Source organism: Lepus europaeus, chromosome 2 (assembly GCF_033115175.1).
Source record: "Lepus europaeus isolate LE1 chromosome 2, mLepTim1.pri, whole genome shotgun sequence".
NCBI lineage: Eukaryota > Metazoa > Chordata > Mammalia > Lagomorpha > Leporidae > Lepus > Lepus europaeus.
Genome location: NC_084828.1, coordinates 71,472,168 through 71,496,109, shown reverse-complemented (window position 1 = coordinate 71,496,109; position 23,942 = coordinate 71,472,168).

The following is a 23,942-nucleotide window of genomic DNA, read 5'->3' as shown; positions in this document are numbered from 1 at the left end:
TAATAATCAGAATTACTTTATAGATAAACTCCAAAGCTGGATGGTACTTATCTACAATAATTGTTGTACTTTCTTAGTAACAAAATTGTCCGTTCATCAAAAACTTATCATATTCCCTCCTTTCAGACAAATTAGACTTCGAATAGATTTCAAGAGAGCTGAACACTCCTGTAACACTATCTTTATAGTCTCCCATAGGGAAGCATATTTTTCCATTGAGAGAGTCCGAGACATTTTGACTCAACCCTGTTTTCTATATCATCTAACTGCCCTCTGCCATGCTTAGAAAAATCAAGTTTATAAATTTGCATGAAGTTAGATTTTTTTCTGTAAAAAGCTGCTCTCGAATTCTTATTGACCTATTTCTTGTTGCCATATTTTTGTCAAATACTGACATTTTTAAGAATGCCTAAACTGTTTATTCCTTGCCACCATTTTTGCTTCAGTGTATTCCTCATTTATGGGTACTTATGAATCAAAAGTCCAAGTACCCTTCAAGATTAGTTCTCATACTGCTGTCACTTAATAATTTCTGCCCTAAATAATCATTTAGATAAGGAGTTACCACTGCATACAGCTGATATTAAATAGAAGCTATATACACCAAGACCCAAAAATGAAAACTATGTACATTCTGACACACAAATCTAGAACAGTGAAGCTCTATAATAATTTAAGTACATGGGTATGGCTGGCATTGGATTGAGACCATTCCTCCTTGAGATGCTGCATCTCATGTGCAAGTGCCCGGCTCAAGTCCCGCTTCCACTCCCAATCCAGCTTTCTGGTAATGCATATCCTGGGAGGCAGCAAATGATGGGTCAGTTACTTGGCTCCCTGAAACTCACATGGGAGATAAAGGTGAAGTGGTTGGCTTGGCCTGGCCTGGCCCACGCTTGGCTATTGTGAGCATTTGAGGAGTTACCCAACAGGTAGAATCTCTCTCCTTATCTCTCTCATTCTTCCCAAATAAAAATAAAATTTTTTTACCTTTTATTTAATAAATATAAATTTCCAAAGTACAGCTTTTGGATTATAGTTGCTTTTTCACCCCATAACTTCCCTCCCACCCTCAACCCTTAAATGTATAGAAAATGTATAGAAAATGTAAATTTATAAGGATCAACTTTTTAAAAATAACTTTTAAAAAGTACATGAATGGTGGGCGCCGTGGCTCACTTGGCTAATCCTCCACCTGCAGTGCGTGCATCCCATATGGGCGCCAGGTTCTAGTCCCGGTTGCTCCTCTTCCAGTCCAGCTCTCTGCTGTGGCCTGGGAAGGCAGTGGAGGATGGCCCAAGTGCTTGGGCGCCTGCACCCACATGGGAGACCAGGAAGAAGCACCTGGCTCCTGGCTTCGGATTGGCGCAGTGCCGGCCGTAGTGGCCATTTGGGGGGTAAACCAACGGAAGGAAGACCTTTCTGTCTCTGTGTCTGTCAAAAAATAAATAAATAAAGAGAAAAGTACACGAATGATATTGATAACTGCAAATAACTATAGCACTATACATGGGAAAAATGACACAAGAAAGCAGCAGACCTCACGCCGATTCCCACTATAAGAAAATGAATAAATACAAATTACTAGTAATTTAAAAACCACTGAAAGAATGTAAATAGTTAATGTTGCATCTTCAATTGAAGTTTGGGTATTGGTATCAAAAAGCAAAATTTAAAACTGCAGCTAAATAACCAAGTTCATATCCTTCTATATGCACAGAGACAAATTTATCCAATCCAAATCTACTTCAATTTCATCATTAGCTAAGCCAGGTGTAGTAACTGAATCACTGGGATGCTTATAAAGTAGACCCAGATCAGAAGAAAGGAAAGAAAAAATCATTTGCTGTTTTTAACCTCTGCAATATAAATCCAGAAAGATTGGTTTCATAAACTGTAGGTTTCTCCAATTTCAGCCAAATTCTAACCTGCATCAGAATTATCTAGCAATTTTGTTAAAAGTGTGATTTCCTGGTCCTTATCAAGTCCTACTCCAATCACAATGCTGGAGCCTAAATCCTGACATTGCCTTTGTTGACAAGCACCATAGCTGATTCATAAAACAACTTAAATTTTAAGAACTTTGCATCATCATGATTTTGATAGATCCATGAATCCAAAAACCCTAAATATATAAGTTTTCTAGGAAGATAGTCTTTGGTTGCTGTTGGATTTTTATGTGTGTGTGGGAGAGTGGGGGTCATGACTCCTAAAATGTAGCTGGAACTAAGAAATTTTGACATGCTTCTCCCATAAGCATACTTCCCAAGAGTTGCTATAGGATATAATTAGTTTTGGACGGGACAACATGCTTCAGATGAAAAATAAACTTCCTTCCAACCTCTTCTCAAAGAGCTCAAGTTTACAAGGCAGAAACACATCTCACTTGATAGTGCTTCATAGACAGTGCACGTCTTACAATTTGGGGTTTGTGGCAATCGTGTGATAAGGGAGACATTCGGCACCATTTATCCAACATCATTTACTCACTTTGTGTCTGTCACATTTTGATAATTTTTACAATATTTCTTACATTCCCATTAATACAGAATCTGTTATGGTGATACATGATCAGTGACTTTTATGTCACTATTATAATTCTTTTGGGACACCAGGAACCACATCCATATGAGAGCAAACTTAATCAACATATGCACATATTCTTACTTTTTAATCAACCAGTCATCCTATCATCTGTCTCCTTGGGCTTTCTTATTCATTAAGACACAAGAATATTGAAATGAGACTAATTAACAATCCAACAATGGCACCTAAGAGTTCAAATGAAAACAAGAGTCACACAATCTCACTTTGAATAAAAGCTAGAAAAAAAAAAAAAAATCAAGCTTAGTGAGGAAGGCATATTGAAAACCAAAATAGGCTGAAGCTAGACTTCTTTGTGCCAAACTATTATAAATACAAAGGAATTTGATATAGGATTCAGGGAACAAATGAATGAGTTTGAAGGAATTTAATATATGACTCAGTGAACAAATGAATGATAAGAAAATAAAACACATTTCTGTTACAGAGAAAGTTGCAGTCCAGATAGAAAATGAAACATTTTCTTAAGCCAAAAGATAATCTAGTGCGAGACCCTGGTTTTCTTCAACTCTGTGAAGGTTCAGAGAGGTGAAGAAGCTTCAGAAGGAAAGATAAAGCTAGCAGTGATGGGTTCATAAGGCTGAATGAAAGAAGCCGTCTCTGTGATGTCAAAGGCTAAGATGAAGCAGCAACTGCCGATGCAGAAGCTGCAGCAGGTATCCAGATCACGCCGAGAGAGCTGATGAAGGTGACTGCACTAAACAGATTTCAGTGTCTATCAGACAGGCTTACATTGAAATAAAATGCCATCACAGACTTTCATAGTTAGAGAAGTCAATGCCTTGCTTCAATGGAAAGAATAACTGTCTTGATAGGGTTTAATGCAGCTGGTGAATTTAACATGAAGCCAGTGCTTACCATTCTGAAAATCCTAGGGCCCTCATAAATTACACTAAATATGCTCTGCATATGATCTGTAAATGGAATAATAAATTTGGATGAAAGTACATTTATTTACTGAATATTTTAAGTTCACTATTGAGACCCATTGCTTAGAGAAAAAGTATTCCTTTCAAAATATTACTTCTGATTGTATGTAAATAGTGCATCTATTTACTCAAGGGCTATGATGGAGATGTACAATGAAATTAATGTTTTCATGTCTACTAACACAACATTTATTCTATAGCCCATGCATCACTACTAAGTGCTTTACTTTCAAATCTTACTATTTAAGAAATATATTGTATAAGGCTATGCTACGACTGAGAGTTATTCCTCTAATGTATCTGGGAAAAGTAAATTGAAATATTTCTGAAAGGGAATCATATTTCTAGATGCCATTAATGATATGCGTGATTTACGAGAGATGTTTAAAGTATTGACATTAACAGGAGTTTGGAAGAAGTTGATCTAACACCCATGAAAGACTTTGAAGAGTTCAAGGTTTCATTAAAGGAAGTAACTGGAGATGTGATAGAACTGAAGTGGAGCCTGAAGCTGGAGCTGAGTTGTTGCAATATCATTATAAAAATTTTAATGTATCATAGGTTGCTTCTTTTGGATGAGCAAAAAGAGTGGTTTCTTGAGATGGAAACTACTTCTGGTGAAGACGCTGTGAGCACTGTTGAAAAGACAATAAAGGATTTAAAATGGTACGTAAGCTTAACTGTGAAAGCAGTAGCAGGGCTTAAGAGGATTTACTCCAACTCTGAAATTTGTGTCTAAAATGCTATCAAGCAGCATAACATGCCACAAAGAAATCTTTTGTGAAATAATCAATGTGGCACACTTCATTGTTTTGCCACAGCCCCTCCAATCTTCAGATCACTAGCTTTAAGCAATAAATCACTTTTTTTTTAATTAAACTTTTATTTAATGAATATAAATTTCCAAAGTATAGCTTTTGGGTTACAATGGCTTCCCCCCTCCCATAACCTCCCTCCCGCCCGCCACCCTCCCCCTTCCCGCTCCCTTTCCCCTTCCATTCATGTAAAGATTCATTTTCAATTCTCTTTGTATACAGAAGATCAGTTTAGTATATATTAGGTAAAGATTTCAACTTTTTGCCCATATAGCAACATCAAGTGAAAAAACTACCATTGGATTACTAATTATAGCATTAAATAGCAATGTACAGCACATTAAAGACAGAGATCCTACAGAATTTTTTTTTTTCAAATTAATTAATTTTCTATGCCATTTCCATTTTAACACCAGGTTGTTTTTTTTTTTTTCATTTCCAATTCTCTTTATATACAGAAGATCACTTCAGTATATAATTAGCAAAGACCTCATCAGTCTGCGCCCACACAGAAACGCAAAGTATAAAAATACCGTTTCAGTACCAGTCATAGCATCACTTGGCTTTAGACGACACATTAGGGACAGATCCCACATGGGGTGTAAGTACACAGTGACTCCTGTTGCTGATTTAACAATTTGACACTCCTGTTCATGGCGTCAGTAATCTCCCTAGGCTCTAGTCATGAGTTGCCAGGGCTATGGAAGCCTTTAGAGTTCGCTGACTTTGATCTTATTCCGATAGGGTCATAGTCAAAGTGGAGGTTCTCTCCTCCCTTCGGAGAAGGGTACCTCCTTCTTTGATGGCCCCGTTCTTTCCACTGGGATCTCACTCACAGAGATCATTCATTTAGGTCTTTTTTTTTTTTTCCATGATATCTTGGCTTTCCATGCCTGCTATACTCTCATGGGCTCTTCAGCCAGATCTGAATGCCTTGAGGGCTGATTCTGAGGCCAGAGTGTTGTTTAGGACATCTGCCATCCTATGAGTCTGCTGTGTATCCCACTTCCCATGTTGGATCTTTCTCTCCCTTTTTGATTCTATCAGTTAGTATTAGCAGAAACTTGTCTTGTTTGTGTGATCTCTTTGAGTCTTAGACCTATCAGAGCTATCAATTGTGAGCTGAAATTGGTCACTTGGACTAGTGCGATGGCATTGGTACATGCCATCTTGATGGAATTGTGTTGGAATCCCCTGGCACGTCACTTTTAATCAGAGTATGTGCATTTTTAGATATAATGTGATTATACATGTAGACTACAGTATTGTGTAATTTTTACACGTGTGAAAGCCAAAAATTTCACGTGACTCACATTGTGGTGACATCTGGTTTGTTGTGGTAGTCTGGAACTGAACGTGCAACATCTCCAAGGAATGCCTGTATGCTTTCTAAATAATTCTTTACTACATTTTGACACAAATAAGATTTATGAATAAATGAGTAATATGGATGACCTACTTCCATATAGATTAAGTTCAGAATTTGGTTTAACATTAGGAGGCCTGATTTTCTACAGTGATAATCCCTGGTGTTCAATAATACATGATATGAGAGTTGTGCCTACAGTTTTTACAGAATGTTTAAAAATCTTTTTCTAATAGGTATCTTTAGATACTAGAAAACAAGCCAAACTCCACACATAGATTAGGCCATAACTGTCACTGAGGACATCAAAAAACTCTCTTTTACAAATGGTAGTTCTTAGATAGCAGATGTCTTTGGCACAATATCTATGGCCATGGAAATGATAAAGTTCCAGTCTAATTTACACTGAGAACATAGACTCCAAACTTGATCAGGGCATTGTAATGGGATTAATTTTGCAAGGTGAGGGTGAGCATATTTTTGTAGTTAAAAGCCAGAGGAAAGGCTGTACTATAATGAAAAGTGGAACAATATTGTACAGCCCTTGACCTCTAATAGTATTTTCCCACTCCTTGAATTGAGTATAATGTAGCCAACTCTAGACCTGGGTAACAGCTTCACCTCTTAGAACAGTACCACAATCATGTAAAGAAGCAGATGAACTACTGATTGATAGCTCATATTGAGGAAGAGATCCAGTCAACAGCCAATTTTAAAGCCCAAGACATGGGAGTAAGGCCATCTTGGACTCTATTCACAACTAAGACGGAATGTGACTGGAGCCACCAGAACACCACATATCTGGCAAGACCAGTAGAGGTATTATCCAATGGATCCAAGTCATCACAGAGAATTATCAGAAGTTCTTTTTTTTTTTTTTTTTAATTTTTGACAGGCAGAGTGGACAGTGAGAGAGAGAGACAGAAAGGTCTTCCTTTTGCCGTTGGTTCACCCTCCAATGGCCGCCGCGGTTGGCGCGCTGCGGCCGGCGCACCGCGCTGATCCAATGGCAGGAGCCAGGTGCTTCTCCTGGTCTCCCATGGGGTGCAGGGCCCAAGAACTTGGGCCATCCTCCACTGCACTCCCTGGCCACAGCAGAAAGCTGGCCTGGAAGAGGGGCAACCGGGACAGGATCGGTGCCCCGACCGGGACTAGAACCCGGTGTGCCGGCGCTGCAAGGCGGAGGATTAGCCTATTGAGCTGCAGCGCCGGCCGAATTATCAGAAATTCTAACTTATTTTCATTTTAACCCATTAACTGTTGAAGTTTTTTTGTTGTTGTTGTTACATGGCAATAGGTAATACTTGTTGCAACCTGATCAAAGATTTTATTGAAGAAGTAGGAATAAATGGAAAACATTAGAATATATTTTATAAACAATATCTTCTTATGGTAGACAATAAGATGTGCTACCCAGATTTCCTTTCATAAAATGACTTTATACCCAGCTGTGGGAGATGTAGTTAGACAGCCCCAACTATGGGCTTCTTTAGAATTGCCTAAGAACATGCCTTTTGTGGCAAAGTCCGCATTTGTTAAACATGTGAAGAGGGGATAAAAAGTCCCAACAATTAGTTCTAAAGGTGAAATACTTGGGCAGTTCTTACTTAAGATCTTTCCGCTGAGTTGGCCAAGGCTTTTAAATAAGTTCACAGAAACGGCTGTACTAGAGACAGTTTCCTTGGGATAATAGATTATGATGGCAAGCATTACCCCGTGCTTGGCCAGCTCTATGTTCGCTCTGATGAGCACTCCCATCATTATGTTTCATCAAGACTGCTACCATCAGGTGTAATGGGAATGTGATGAGCTATGTCTCTATAGTCAATGGCTCTGCCATGTTCTTCCATGTTAAGAAAGTGAGTTCTCATTTCTTACTTAACTTCATTAGATGTTTTAACTTTGTCACAAAATTACAGGATAGAAATGACAAGTCAAGCCCTATGTTGAGACTTCTGATTTTTTATAACTTAGGTTAGTTTAATTGTGATAATTTTAACCCACAATGTTTTTAAAATCATTTTATGTTCACCACAATTGATCAAGATGGGTGTATTATTTTGTGTTTTGTTTTTTTAAAACAAGTTCAGTTATTTTAAGATCATACAGGTGGTAAATCACATGGGGAAGATTTGAACCCAAGTTTGTCTGGCTCTTAAGCCCATGTTTTCTTCATGCTCACTGCCTCTTACAGAGCTAAACACTGATTGAAATAGTAAGCAGTACAAGCAAGTGCTTGAAGAAGGGGCATGACCCCAAATCTGACCTTGCAAAATTCTCTGTAGCACAATTAAGTAATAAATAAAGGCAGATACACAGACAGGTTGTACCAGAAATTTTAAGCTAAAAGAAGGAAAAGGAGAAATTGGATTGAGGTGTGTGGGAGGGGAGTATCAACATGAAAGCCTGGCTAGAATTATCCACGAAGTCATGTAAAATTACAAAAGGATGAGCATAAGAGTCCTAAAGCTCTGACATTTAAGAATTTAGACCCACCTCCTGAAAAGTGCAAATGGTTAATCTTAGGACAAAATATCACCTTTAGTATCATTTTACAGAGTACTAAGAGAATTGAAAGAATTCATTATCTCATCAAGTCTGTACTGGCTGAAAATACAAAGAGTTACAAGAAACACCCCAATACTTCTATGAGCACCAAATCCTCAACTGGTTGGTGAGGGAACCCAGAAAATTTGGAGTTGAGGACCAAAAGTAAAACACAGCGCTGAGCTCCCAAAGCATTTCCATGGGCCTCTCCCCAAGGCAGAGTTATCAGTGACTGGCCCTCATCTTGTCCTAGTGTGGATGTGTAACATTCTTTTGCTTGCTTCTGGGAGAGAAAATACACTGCTCTGGCAAAATTGTGCTGACAGAACTTTGGACTCAATTCCTAAACACTGAAAATAGTCTTTTCTTTCTCCCTAAAGACAACCTTGTTCCCTTGTCTCAAGGTCACTGGAACAGAGCAGTGTGGGGTAGGAATCCCGGAGCAACGGAGTCCCTTTGCTCCAAGAACAGATTCCTTGTAAACTCAAAAATACCTCCGACGTAGGCAAAATTCCTAGATTTCCTGAGTACAAACTTCATCTCTGTCCCTAAATTGTGCCTGAAGAGAAAGAAGATAAATTCTTCATTTTCACCCTATCATGTGAAGTTCAATAGATTTTTGTTCTCTCTTCGTCCCCGCCCCTCCCCTCTAGGAACTAAGGCTTGAGGTTCACGTCTGTCTTGAAGAAACGGCCATGCTTCATTTAATCCTGCAGCAGCCAGACTGCAGTAGATGTCATTCTTCTGATGAGACTTTAAATCAAGGTAAACATTCATCCCCCCAGGCTGGAGCATCTATGAAGGGAAGAAAAATGTGGCTTCACCTCCCAGGAAACAGGCCAGCCAATCTAGCTCTTTCCCTTGCCTGCAGACCCCACACCCTCAGAGTTAATTATAAAATGCTCTCTCTGGAATAGATTCAAAGCTGTATTTAATTTGGTAGAGAAAATATTTTCATAAATCTTGCCTGAATACAAATGCTTCTGAGTAAAAAGATAAAAAATTAATAAATTTGTGCATCAAGACCAAGTATCTTTTTTTAACAAAGAAAATCAGTATAATCTATATTCCTGCATGGGTACAATATATTGACATGCTAACTATGTATGCAATCATGTAATCCTGTTAAATCACCCAAAAAGAACAAAACCAATTTGAGAGAAGGCCAGCTCAAGATTATCACTTCCAATAATCTTCACTACACATTTTCAATTTTCAGATTTCAACTAATTCACCTGGAATTTTGACATTAGGTAAAGACATAATTTATCTTTAACAAATTTTAGCAGCACCATTCATTGGAGAATTTTTTTTACACTGATGTAAAATGTATGTGCCAGTCAGCATTTAGCCTCTCCAATTTGTTTCACTGTCCTGCCTACACAATGATCCTTATATCAGCACTATGCTAATTTGATTAGTGTACTTATTTTTTTAAAAAGACATTTATTGTAAAAGGCAGAATGACAGAGAAAGATGGAGAGACAGAGGAGATCTTCATGTGCTGGTTTACTCCCCAAATACCCTCAACACTTGGGGCTGGCCAGGCTGAAGTTGTAAGCCAAGAACTTCATCCGACTCTCCCACATGGGTGGTATGGTCCCAGGTATTTGAGCTATTATGTGGTGTCTTTCCAGGCACATTAACAGGAAGCTGGCTCAGAAGCTGAGAAGCTCCAACTTGCACCAGCACTCTCATATAGGATGCAAGTGTATCATTTCTTGGCCTTTTGGCTCAGATCAAGTTTATGATACAAGTGTCTAAAGTATGGCCTAACCCCCGTGCCACAATGTACACCCCTTAAATCTGAAGAAAAGCAAAAGATAGCCCATGTGCTTGGGCCCCTGCCACCTACGTTGAGATCTGGAAGAAGCTCCTGGCTTTCACTTGGCCCAGCATTGGCCATGTGGCCACCTGAGGAGTGAACCAGCAGATGGAATATTCTCTCCATCTTCCTCTCTCTGTAGTTCTTTCAAAAAAATCATTTTAGAAAGCCCTTTATTCCTCATAATTTTTTTTTAATTTAATTTTATTTTTTGACAGGCAGAGTGGATAGTGAGAGAGAGACAGAGAGAAAGGTCTTCTTTTTGCCGTTGGTTCACCCTCCAATGGCCACTGCGGCCGGCGCATTGCACCGATCCGAAGCCAGGAGCCAGGCGCTTTTCCCAGTTTCCCATGCGGGTGCAGGGTCCAAGGACTTGGGCCATCCTCCACTGCCTTCCCGGGCCATAGCAGAGAGCTGGCCTGGAAGAGGGGCAACCGGGACAGAATCTGGCGCCCCAACTGGGACTAGAACCCGGTGTGCCAGTGCCGCAAGGCGGAGGATTAGCCTGTTAAGCCATGGCGCCAGCCATATTCCTCATAATTTTTAAAAAATTGATATTTTCCTTTTTTTCTTCCAATTAAAAACATTTTCCAAGTTCAAATAAAGACATATCAATGGGGTTTTCATTGTAATTAAGTACATTGGGGACAGAATTGACACACTATATAGAAATGCATGTCTAATAGACAAATTCTTTCCTAAGCTATTTCTCACTCAACATTTGTGAAGAATCCCATCCACACTGGTCAGGATTTTTTTTATTGCCAGAGACAGAAACTCAGTTTAAATCTTTAAAGGAAAGAAGCACTGTATATATGTTAACCCCCAATTGACCACAGTTCTGCATATAAAACCCAAAACTATAAAGGGTATAGGAAAAAAAAAAACAACTTTTTTAATGTTCATTTCCAGGGCTGGCACTGTGTTATAGCAGGTAAAGCCACAGCCTGCAACACCAGCATCCCATATTGGCACCAGTTTGAGTTCTAGATACTTAACTTCCAATCCAACTTCCTGCTAATGTGCCTGGGAAAGCAGTGGAGGATGGCCCAAGTACTTGGGCCCCTGCACCCAAATGGGAGATCCAGAAGAATCTTCTGGCTCCTGCATCAGCCTGGCCCAACCCCTGCTGCAGTGGCCATTTGGGGAGTAAACCAGCAGATAGACTTTTAAAAAATTAAAAACTTATTCTCAAGGCTGCTGTTGTGGTGCAGTAGGTTAAGCTACCATTTGCAATGCTGGCGTCCCATGTTGGAATGCCAGTTCAAGTCCCGCTGCTCTGCCTCTGATCCAGCTCACTGCTAACGTACCTTGGAAAGCAGCAGAAGATGGCCCATGTACTTAGGCCTCTGCCACCCATGTGGGAAACCCAAAAGCAGTTCCTGCGTCCTGGCTTCAGCCTTGCTGTAGTGGCTATTTGAGGAATGAACCATATGGTATGCCAACATGCAGGTAAAAGCTTAATACATTAAGCCACAGTGTCATCTCCAAAAAATACTTTTATAAAACTTCTGCTCTTTGAAAGACACTGCTAGGCCGGCCCCATGGCTTAACAGGCTAATCCTCCGCCTTGCGGCACTGGCACACTGGGTTCTAGTCCCGGTTGGGGCGCCAGATTCTATCCCGGTTGCCCCTCTTCCAGGCCAGCTCTCTGCTATGGCCCGGGAAGGCAGTGGAGGATGGCCCAAGTCCTTGGCCCCTGCACCCCATGGGAGACCAGGAGAAGCACCTGGCTCCCGGCTTCGGATCAGCAAGATGCGCCAGCCGCAGCAGCCATTGGAGGGTGAACCAACAGCAAAAAAGGAAGACCTTCCTCTCTGTCTCTCTCACTATCCACTCTGCCTTCTGCCTGTCAAAAAAAAAAAAAATAGAAAAAAAGAAAGACACTGCTAAAAATTGAGAAGATAAGTCACAGAATAGAAGTAAATATTTGCAAAGTGCAACTTTAGAGGACTTATATTTTAAGAATACTTTATACTAGGTACAACAGATAAATAACATAATAAAAAATGAGTGCAAGATTGATCAGACACTTCACTGATAGCAAGTAAGCATATGAGAAGATGTTCAGTGTCATTTTTTCCACTGAAACATAAGATACCTATGCATATCTATTCAAATTATTCAAGTTTTTAAAATGTGAAAATATCAAATACTGGTAAGACAGCAGAATAATAAGAATTCTCATTACTTTGGGGAATGCAAAATATACAGCCACATGGGAACACAGTATGGAATGTTCTTCTTAAAAATGGGTTTACCAGATTCTAACATGGCAGGACTAAGGAAAGGGCACACTGCTCTAGGCTAGGGGTAGATAGTAGGGAAAAAAGTGGAAGAAATACATTATCTGGGGAGAGTTAGAGAGAAATCACAGTGGAACTTCTACAGAATTAAAAGGGGTACCATGGATTAGTGTGGAGGCTTTAGATGTGCAGCACAAGCATGGACACAATACATGACCCCAGCAGCTGAGAGCCACAAAAAACACAAGCTTAGCTGAGTGAGGCGAGATCAGACTGCAGCATCCTGTGCCACTGGAAACAGAGTGAGAGCTTCGCATGAGTCTGGCCTGGAGCCCTAGGGGGAATAGGATGCCTACTAACCCAGTGAAAAAAAATGGCATGTCTCTTTCCCCCATGCCCTCTGTCACAGAATGCCACAGGCTAAGAGAGGGTGGGTGCCATTTTGGACATAAGCAGCAGCTGCAGAAGTTCTTGTGCATTTGCACAACAGCTGTCCAGGACAAGACACCATCTTGTCAGTAGTAGCTGTGGGTGCAGTTGGGAGAAGGCAACATTGTGAAACACGAAGGGGCTGCTTCAGTGGCTCTTGTGCACGCATGTGATCCAGGGATTCTACAGAGAGAAAAATGCACGTTCTCCGTTGAATTTGATTTTGGCTGGAAGGACTGAAAGGGGGCTGGGCACCCATGTAAGACTGTGAGGTATCCCAGACTCAATGTATCAGTCTCTGGTGCTCAAACCAAATAGGTGGAACACTTGCAGGCACCTGGCTTGGGGACATCTCTGCCTCTCTGTGGATAGGACAGGCTAGTGGAGCAGAGTGGATTCTCTGTACCCTGTGATGTAGGAACCTTGTGTACTGAGACTGGGGGGAAAATGTGATTGTACAAGATGACACAGAAAGTAAATAGGTCTATGGGTAATCAGTGTGAGTGGCTCCATACACTCAGAGCTCCCCGATTGCCTGAGGTGGATCAATGCAATGGATTTATGCTCAATCTTATGACTATACAGATCCTTTGTGTGGTTTATGTGGCAGTGCAAATGAGTATTGCACACACTATGGGCTAACACTTGGGCATTGAACACCTTGGAAGAGAGGTGATCATACACTCCTTTCTATGAAAAAAAAGAGAAGACCTACCATACCTAATATAGGTTCACCCTGGATACTAACCCCATCCTGGAGCACTGACCAGCTCCAAGCTACACACCCAGCACACACCTCTGGGGCGGAGGGGGGAGGGTATTCACTGAAAAAGCAGACACTCCATGAAGCCACAGAGGCATAGTTCAAAACTATAACCATTCAGAGAAAGAAAACCAACAAGTATATCCATAAATACCCAAAAATAAATGCAGAAATCCAAGAAACAAAAATAAGAAAGGCGGCCAGCACTGTGGTGCAATAAGTTAATCCTCTGTCTGTGGTACCAGCATCCCTTGTGGGCACCCATTCTAGTCTCAGCTATTCTTCCAATCCAGCTCCCTGCTATGTCCTGAGAAAGCAGAAGATGGCCCAAGCACTTGGATTCCTGCACCCATGTGGGAGACCTGGAAGAATCTCCTGGTTCCTTGCTTTGGATCCACTCAGTTCCAGCTTCTGTGGCCATTTGGGGGGTGAACCAGAGGATGGAAGACCTTTCTTTGTCTCTCTCTCCCTCTGTCTGTAACTCTACCTCTCAAATAAATAATCTTTTTAAAAAATAAAAAAAGCACACAAGGAACACAACAGGATTTCAATATTAGAATGTTAAGATGAAGAGATTGATGAAAGGCCTGAAATGGAATTCAAAAGATTAATCATAGGATTACTCAGAAGTAATGAAATGCAAATTCATGAATTAAAGAAATCCATACATGAGATAAATGAAAAATTCTCCCATGAAATTGAGATTTTGAAAAAAAATTGAAACGAAATGTTAGATATGAAGAATTCAATGTATCAAACTAAAAACAGTGGGAAGCCTTAACAGATTTGGTGAGACAGAAGAAAGAATTCCAAATTATAAGAAAAAGCCGGTTCTGTGGCTCACTTGGTTAATCCTCCACCTTGTGGCGCCAGCACCCTATATGAGCACTGGGTTCTAGTCCTGGTTGCTCCTCTCCTAGTCCAGCTCTCTGCTGTGGCCCGGGAGGGCAGTGGAGGGTGACCCAGGTGGGAGACCAGGAGGAAGCATGTGGCTCCTGGCTTCATATCGGCCCTGCACTGGCCGTAGCAGCCATTTGGGGAGTGAACCAACGGAATGAAGACCATTCTCTGTCTCTCTCTCATTGTCTATAACTCTACATGTCAAATAAAAAAAGTCTTTGGAAATTTTTCAGTCAGACCAAAAAGAGATGAAATTAGAAAAATTGAACAGTTTGAGACTCACGGGATAATATCAAATTATCAACGTACAGGTCTTAGGAGTTCTTGACGGAGTGTAAACAGAGGATGGATTAGCAAGATAATTCAGTGAAATAACAGGAAAAATTCCAACTTGGAGAAAGAAAAGGATTTCCAATTTCACGAGGCACATGAAACTAATAGATACGAGCAGAAAAGAATTTTACCATAACACATTATAGTCAAATGTTCGACAGTAAAACATAAAGAAAAGATTCTAAAATGGGCATGAGAAAAATGCCATACTACTTTCAGAGATCTCCAATTAGACTCACAGCTGACTTCTCATCAGAAATTCTACAGGCTAGGTGAGAACAGAGTTTTTTCTCTTAAGACATGGACCATGGCTCTATCAACCCAGAATACTATACCCTGCAAAGCTCTCTTATGAATGAATGTGAAATAAAACCTTCTAAAACAAATAGAAATTAAAAGAATTTGTCACAACTTATCCAGTATGATGAAAGATGCTTAAGGATGCCATACACACAGAAGCACAGAAATGGGGCTGGAGCTGTGGTATAGCCGGCTAAGCCTCCACCTCAGTGCTGGCATCCCATATGGGTGCTGGTTTGTGTCCTGGCTGCTCCTCTTCCAATCCAGTTCTCTGCTATGGTTAGGTAAGCAGCAAAAGATGGCACAAGTTCTTGGGCACCTGCATCTAAATAGGAGAACTAGAAGAAGCTCCTGGCTTTAGATAGGTCCAGCTCCAGCTGTTGTGGCCATTTGGGGAGTGAACCAGTGGATGGAAGACCTTTCTATCTCTCCCTCTCTGCCTGTAACTACTTCTCAAGTAAGTCAATAAAGTCTTTTTTTTTTTTTTTTTTTTTTTGACAGGCAGAGTGGACAGTGAGAGAAAGAGACAGAGAGAAAGGTCTTCCTTTGCCGTTGGTTCACCCTCCATTGGCCACCGCGGCTGTCGCGCCGCGGCTGGTGCACCACGCTGATCCGAAGGAAGGAGCCAGGTGCTTCTCCTGGTCTCCCATGCGGGTGCAGGGCCCAAGGACCTGGGCCATCCTCCACTGCACTCCCGGGCCACAGCAAAGAGCTGGCCTGGAAGAGGGGCAACCAGGACAGAATCCGGCACCCCAACCGGGACTAGAACCTGGTATGCCGGCGCCGCAAGGCGGAGGATTAGCCTAGTGAGCCACGGCGCCAGCCTAGTCAATAAAGTCTTAAAGAGAAATATAGAAGGATAGTCATCATTATGGAAGACTATGAAGGAATAAAATTTTCCAGAAAAAGTACAAAGGAAGTCAAAAGTAAACAATAGAATATTTATGGGAAACTGGCAGGTTATTCATCAATAATAACCCGAATGTAAATGGTGTAAACTCTCCAGTTAAAAGATAAAGAATGGCTAGACAGATTTTTAAAAAGAGACCAATTTATTTGCTACCTGTAAGAAACACACCTTACCAATAAAGACACCCATAGACTGAAAGTGAAAGGATGGAAAAAGATATTCCATGCTAATGGAAAGCAAAGAAGAGCAGATGTAGCCATGCTAATATAAAGCAAAACAGACTTTAACACAAAAACTGAAGAGACACAGAAGGGAACTATGTAATGATTAAAGGATAAAGTCAACAGGAAGATGTGACTATTGTAAATGTATATGCACGTAATTATAGGGCACTTGGCTATTTAAGAGAAATGTTAAGGGATCTAAAGGAAGACAGACTCAAACGTAATAATAATGATGATTTTCAATATTCCACTTTCAGCAATGGACAGATCAACCACACAGCAAATCAGCAAGGAAACAGCAGAGTTAATTGAAACTATAGACCAAATGGACCTAATGGATATCTACAGAACTTTCAATTCCACAATTTCAGAATACAGTCTTCTCAGTGCATAGAACTTTTTCTAGGATAGATCATTTGCTAAGCCATAAGGCAAGTCTCAGCAAATAAAAAACAAAAAACAAAACACCAAAAATCATACCATACATCTTCTCTATAATGGAATGAAGCTGGAAATCAACAACTCAAGAATCTAGACCTATGCAAACACATGGAGACTGAGCAATATGCTCCTGAATGAACAGAGGTCACAGAAGAAATTAAAAGAAAAATAAAAATTTCTGGATAGGAATGAAGATGACAATACAACATATCAAAACTTGAAGCTGGCACCACGGCTCACTAGGCTAATCCTCTACCTGAGGCGCCGGCACCACGGGTTCTAGCCCCGGTTGGAGTGCCAGATTCTGTCCCAGTTGCTCCTCTTCCAGTCCAGCTTTCTGCTGTGGCCTGGGAAGGCAGTAGAGGATGGCCCAGGTCCTTGGGCCCTGCATCCGCATGGGAGACCAGGAGGAAGCACCTAGTTCCTGGCTTAGGATCGGCACAGCGCACCAGCCGCAACACGCTGGCCATAGCGGCCACTTCGGAGGTGAACCAACGGGAAAAGGAAGACCTTTCTCTCTAACTCTGTCAAAAATTTTTAAAAAATAAAGAAAAAAGAAAAACTTAAGGAATACAGCAAAAGGGGGGTTAAAAGGGGGAAATTCATAGCAATTTATGGCAATATCAGAACTTGAAAATTTACCAAAAATTTTTCTAACACTGCATCTCAAGGACCTAGAAAAACAAGAACAAGGCAAACCCAAAAGTAGTAGGGGGAAGAAATAATTAAAATTAGAGAAGAAATAAACAAAGTTGAAACAAAAATAAATACAAACATCAGTGAAATGAAGAGCTGGTTTTTTGAAAATATAAGCAAAATTCCTTTCTCTCTGTCTATAATTCTACCTGTCAAATAAGAAAAGAAAAAAAATTAATACACCATTGGCCCAACTAACCAAAAAAGATGAAGATCAAAATCAATAAAATCAGAGATGAAAAAGGAAATGTAACAACAGATACAACAGAAATAAAAAGGAATAATCACAAATTACTAAAAGCTATATGCTAACAAATTGGGAAAGCTAGAAGACATGAATAGATTCCTAAACACAATCTACCAAAATTCAGTCATGAAGACGTAGGAACCTAAACAAACCAATAACCAAGATGGAGATTGAATCACTAATAAAGAACTTCCCAACAAAGAAAAGCCCCGGCACAGATGTCTTCACTGTTGAATTCTGCCAGACATTTAAAGAACTAATTCCAATTCTTCAAGATATTCACAACAATTGGATGGGAGGGAATCCACCCAATCGTCTATGAAACTAGTATCACCATAATTCCTAAACCAGAAAAAGATAACTACAGACCAATAACACTGATGAACATAGATGCAAAAATTCTCAATAAAATACTAGCTAATTAAATCCAACAGCACATTAGAAATATCATTCACCCTGGCCCAGGGGGATTTATCCCTGTATAAAGGGATGGTTCAACAGTCACAAATCAATAAATGTAATACATCACGTTAAACTGAAGAACAAAAACCATATAATAATTTCAGTAGATTCATAGAAAGCATTTAATAAAATACAACAAAAACCTTTAGCAACTTGGGTAAAGAAGCAACATTCAAAAACACAATCAATGTAACTTGTGACAAACCCACAGCCAGCATCTTATTAACTGAGGAAAAGTTGGAAGCATTCCCACTAAGATCCAGAACCAGGCAAGGGTGCTTACTCTCATCTGTGCTTTATTATTCCCTGGAAGTTTCATCCAGAGCCAATGGGCAAGAAAAAGAAATCAAAGGGATACAAATTGTAAAGGAGCAAATCAAACTACCCCTGTTTGCAGATGACATGATTCTATACATAGAGGAACCAAATGACTCCACTAAGACCATTGGAACTCATAAAAGAGCTTGGTAAAGTGGAAGGATATAAGATTAACACGAGAAAATCAACAGCCTTTGTATACATAGATAATGCCATGGCTGAGAAATAACTTTTAAGATCAATTCCATTCACAATAGCTACAAAAAACAATTAAATACCCTGGAATAAATTTAACCAAGGAAGTCAACAATCTCTATGATGAGAATTACAAAATACTAAGAAAGATAGAAGATTAAAAAATTGGAAAAATCTTCCATGTTTGTAGATTGGAAGAAGCAATATCAAAGTGTCCATACTACCAAAACCAATGATTTTCTTCTTAAATCTTAAAAAAAAAGATGCTAAAATTTATATGGAAACACAGCACCCCAAATAGCTAAAGCAATCTTATACAGCAAAGACAAAGCCAGAGACATCACAATACCAGATTTCAAGATATACTACATGGCAGTTATAATCAAAATAGCCTGGTACAGGCAAAAAAAACCAGATTGATTGACTAATGGAACAGAATAGAAACTTCAGAGAACAATCCATGCATGTACAACCAACTTATCTTTGACAAAAGAGCTAAAATCAATCCCTGGAGAAAGGACAGTTTTCAACAAATGGTGCTGGGGAAACTGCATCTCTGCATGCAGAGTATGAAACAAGACCCCTGCCTTACACCTTACTTAAAAATCATCTCAAAATGGACTAAGGACCTAAATCTCTGGTCTGACACCATCAAATTACTAGAAAATATTGGGGAAACTCTGCAAGACATTGGAAAAGGCAAGAACTTTTTGAAAAAGATCCCAGAAACATGTACTCCATAGAATACTATACAGCAGTAAGAAACAACGAAACCAGGTCATTTGCAACAAGATGGAGCAATCTGGAAAACATCATGCTGAGTGAATTAAGCCAGTCCCAAAGAGAAAAATATCATTTGTTTTCCCTGATTGGTGACAACTAATTGAGCCCCAAAGGGGAAACCTGTTAAGTGAAATGGACACTATAAGAAACAATGAACTGATCAGCTCTTGTCCTGACTTTAGATGTACAATGTAATACTTTATCCATTATAGTATTTGTTGTTGTTGTTGTTGTTCTAGTACTAGTGGTTGAACTCTGTAATTAACACACAATTATTCTTAGGTGTTTAAATTTTAACTGAAAAGTGATCCCTGTTAAATTTAAGAGTGGAAAAAGAGAGGGAGGAGATGTACAATTTGGAACATGCTCAATCGGACTTGCCGCAAATGGTGGAGTTAGAAATGTGCCAGGGGATTCCAACACAATCCCATCAAGATGGCATGTACCAATGCCATCGCACTAGTCCAAGTGATCAATTTCAGCTCACAATTGATGGCTCTGATAGGTCTAAGAGTCAAAGGGATCACACAAACAAGACAAGTGTCTACTAATACTAACTGATAGAATCAAAAAGGGAGAGAAAGATCCAACATGGGAAGCGGGATACAAAGCAGACTCATAGAATGGCAGATGTCCTAAACAACACTCTGGCCTCAGAATCAGCCCTCAAGGCATTCGGATCTGGCGGAAGAGCCCATGAGAGTATAGCAGGCATGGAAAGCCAAGATATCATGGAAAAAAAAAAAAAAAAGACCTAAATGAATGATCTCTGTGAGTGAGATCCCAGTGGAAAGAACAGGGCCATCAAAGAAGGAGGTGCCTTTCTCCGAAGGGAGGAGAGAACTTCCACTTTGACTATGACCCTATCGGAATAAGATCAAAGTCAGCGAACTCTAAAGGCTTCCATAGCCCTGGCAACTCATGACTAGAGCCTAGGGAGATTACTGACGCCATGAACAAGAGTGTCAAATTGTTAAGTCAGCAATAGGAGTCACCGTGTACTTACACCCCATGTGGGATCTGTCCTTAATGTGTTGTCTAATGTGAAGTAATGCTATAACTAGTACTGAAACAGTATTTTTATACTTTGTGTTTCTGTGTGGGTACAAACTGATGAGGTCTTCACTAATTATATACTGAATTGATCTTCTGTATATAAAGAGAATTGGAAATGAAAAAAACAACCTGGTGTTAAATTGGAAATGGCATAGAAAATTAATTAATTTTTTTAAAAAACTATTATGTAGGATCTCTGTCTTTAATGTGCTGTACATTGTTATTTAATGCTATAATTAGTACTCCAATGGTAGTTTTTTCACTTTATGTTGCTATATGGGCAAACTGTTGAAATCTTTACCTAATATGTACTAAACTGATCTTCTGTATATAAAGAGAATTGAAAATGAATCTTTATGTGAATGGAAGGGGAAAGGGAGCGGGAAAGGGGAGGGTTGCGGGTGGGAGGGAAGTTATGGGAGGGGGGAAGCCATTGTAACCCATAAGCTGTACTTTGGAAATTTATATTCATTAAATAAAAGTTTAATAAAAAAAAAAAAGAAAAAGATCCCAGAAGCACAAGTAATCAAAGCCAAAATTGACAAATGGGATTACATCAAGCTGAAAAGCTTCTGCACTGCAAAAGAAACAGAAAAGTGAAGAGGGGCTGTCACTGTGATGTAGCAAATAAAGCTGCCTCCTGCAGTGCTGGCATCCCATATGGGCACCAGTTCGAGTCCTGGCTGCTCCACTTCCAATCAAGCTCTCTGCTATGGCCTGGAAAAGCAGTAGAAGATGGCACTAGTGCTTGGGCCCCTGCACCCATGTGGGAGACCTGGAAGAAGCTCCTGGCTTTGGATCAGCATAGCTCCTGTCATTGTGGCCATGGGGGAGTGAACCAGAGGATGGAAGACCTTTCCCTCTCTTTCTCTCTGCCACTGCCTCTCTGTAACTCTGCCTTTCAAATAAATAAATCTCCTGAAAGAAAGAAGGAAAGAAGAAAGGGAGGAAAAGAGGAAGGGAGGCAAGGAGGAAAAGTGAAGAGGCAACTGGCACAATGGAAGAAAGTATTTGCAAACTATGAAACTGACAAAGGATTGATATCTTGAGTCTATAAAGAGCTCAAAAAACAACAACAAAACAATCCAGTTAAGAAATGGGCAAAAGACTTCAACAGGCATTTTTTTGAAACATGAAATAAAAATGGCCTGTAGACACATGAAAAAATGCTCAGGATCACTAACCTTCAGGGAAATTCAAAACCTCAGTGAGGTTTCACCACACCCCAGTTAGAATGGTTTTCATACAGAAATCAAGAAACAATAAATGCTGGCGAGGATGTGGGAGAAAAGGTACTCTAATCCACTGTTAGGAGAGCAAACTGGTGTGGCTATTGTGGAAGACAGTAGAGATACCTCAGAAATCTGACAATAAATCTACCAGCAATCCCACTCCTGGGAGTTTACTAAACAAAATGAAATCACCATATGATAGGATTATCCATACACTCATGTTCATTGCAGCTCAATTCACTACAGCTAAGTACAGAACCAACCCAGATCTCCATCAATTGATGACTGGATAAAGTAATTATGCTATATTTACACTATAGAATACTGCTCAGTGGTAAAACAAAAATGAAATCCTGTTTTTTGCAACAAAAGGATACAATTGGAAACTGTTATACTTAGTAAAATAGGACAGTCCCAAAAATACAGGTACCATATGTTTTCCTTGTTCTGATTACTAATCAAGCATCTGCAATGTAATATATTGGAGTAAAATTGACACTGAGATTTTATAATTGCTTACAGCCCTTGTCTCTACTGTTGTGGAATATTATTTTTTCTGCATACTATCTGTTGGACTTTAGTGCAAGGTTAACTTTATGGATATAAAATTAAATGAAAATAGATCTTTGTGAAAATTAAGAATGGGAATAGTAGAGGGAGGAGGAATAAGTGCGAGAGTATGGGTGGAGGGAGGGTAGGTTGGAAGTATCACTATGTTCCTAAATCTGTATATGTAAAACATATGAAATTTTTTAAATGTACATACATAAAACTTAAAAATGAATAAATACAAATAAAACTTAAATTTACCATAGAATTCCACAATCCTACTTTTAGCTATGTACCCATGAGAAATGACAATACATACATACCAAAACCCATGTGCATTTATGACTTTCTTCATAATCAAAATCTGGAAACAGTCCAAATGACCATGCATTGGTGAATGGATAAATGGACTGTAGTACTTCCAAACCATGAAATACCATTTCACAATTAAAAGGAACAGAATAGTGATACTTATTAACATCATGGATGGGATCTCAAAAACATTAAGCTCCATGATCTCAAAAACCTACATATTTTATGATTCCATTTAAAAGACATTCAGAAGATAAAACTATAAGACAAAAATAGATGTGTTTGCTGGAGTTTGGAGTGAAAGAAGTAGATTGATAATAGGAGCATGAGGGAACTTTCTGATGTGACAAATATTTTGATTGTGGCAGTGGTTACTCAACTTTTAGCACTGATGAAAATTCATGAGACTAGTCACCTAAATGGGGTGAAGTTTTCTGTATGCAAGTTAAATCTCAATAGATCTATTCTAAAAAAGGAAAGGTATTTATTGTCACATGTACAGGACATCTTCCAAAAGTCGACAGAAAATATTATTTTAAAAAAGCATGGATTTCAATTTTTTGCACCAAAATAAACTTTTTTGCACATACAGAGACAGAATGAGGGAAGCAAAGACAGAGAACACATCTACTGGTTTACTTCCCAAATGCCCACAGCACTGAGGATTGAGCCAGGCCAATGCTTGGAGCTGGGAACTCAATTGGGGTCTTTCATGTGGGTGACAGGGACCTAGCCACTTGAATGAACACTTGCAGCTTCAAAGGGTCTGCATTGGAAGAAAGTTGGAGTCAGAAGCTGTAGCAGGGAGTTCATCTAACAGTCTAGCATAGAACGTAGGTGTCTTACTCAGCATCTTCACCACTAGACGAACAACCTGCCCCAAATCTATTTTTTAACTGTATTTTCCAGAAACATTTTGAGGAACCATGTACTTGAAAAGTCTTAGTGTTCTGAGTTCAGGAACATCTGGGTCTGAGTGCTTTACAATGTCCTTAGCCGTATATTGTTCTATTTTGTCCTTTTTCCTCCATGTTCAACTAGTCTAAATGGTGGTGTTCACCAGTTACTCATATCTTACAAGAATATTCACAGTCTATAAACTTGGAATATAATCCATTCCCTCTTCATGAAATAATAGTAATTCCCCCTAAAGGACATGAACAAATCCTACTTAGGTTATATCTACTTCTAGTCAATCAACCTCTTGGTGTCAATAATGCAATACTCTGCTTGACCACCTTGAGTTATCTTCTTCCCCTGTGGTAGCAGAGATGGCCATATAAGAAACACCAGATATTATATATGAGCTGGTTCCAAAAGGAAAGAGAACTAAGCAAATTAGCAGTTGTATTGACATCATCATTCAAGATGGTCTGTCTGTTGCTCTTGTCACTCAACAATATCTGACCAAGCCTCCTTCCTTTAAGTTGTATTACAAGGAATCTTTACAGCACATTTTT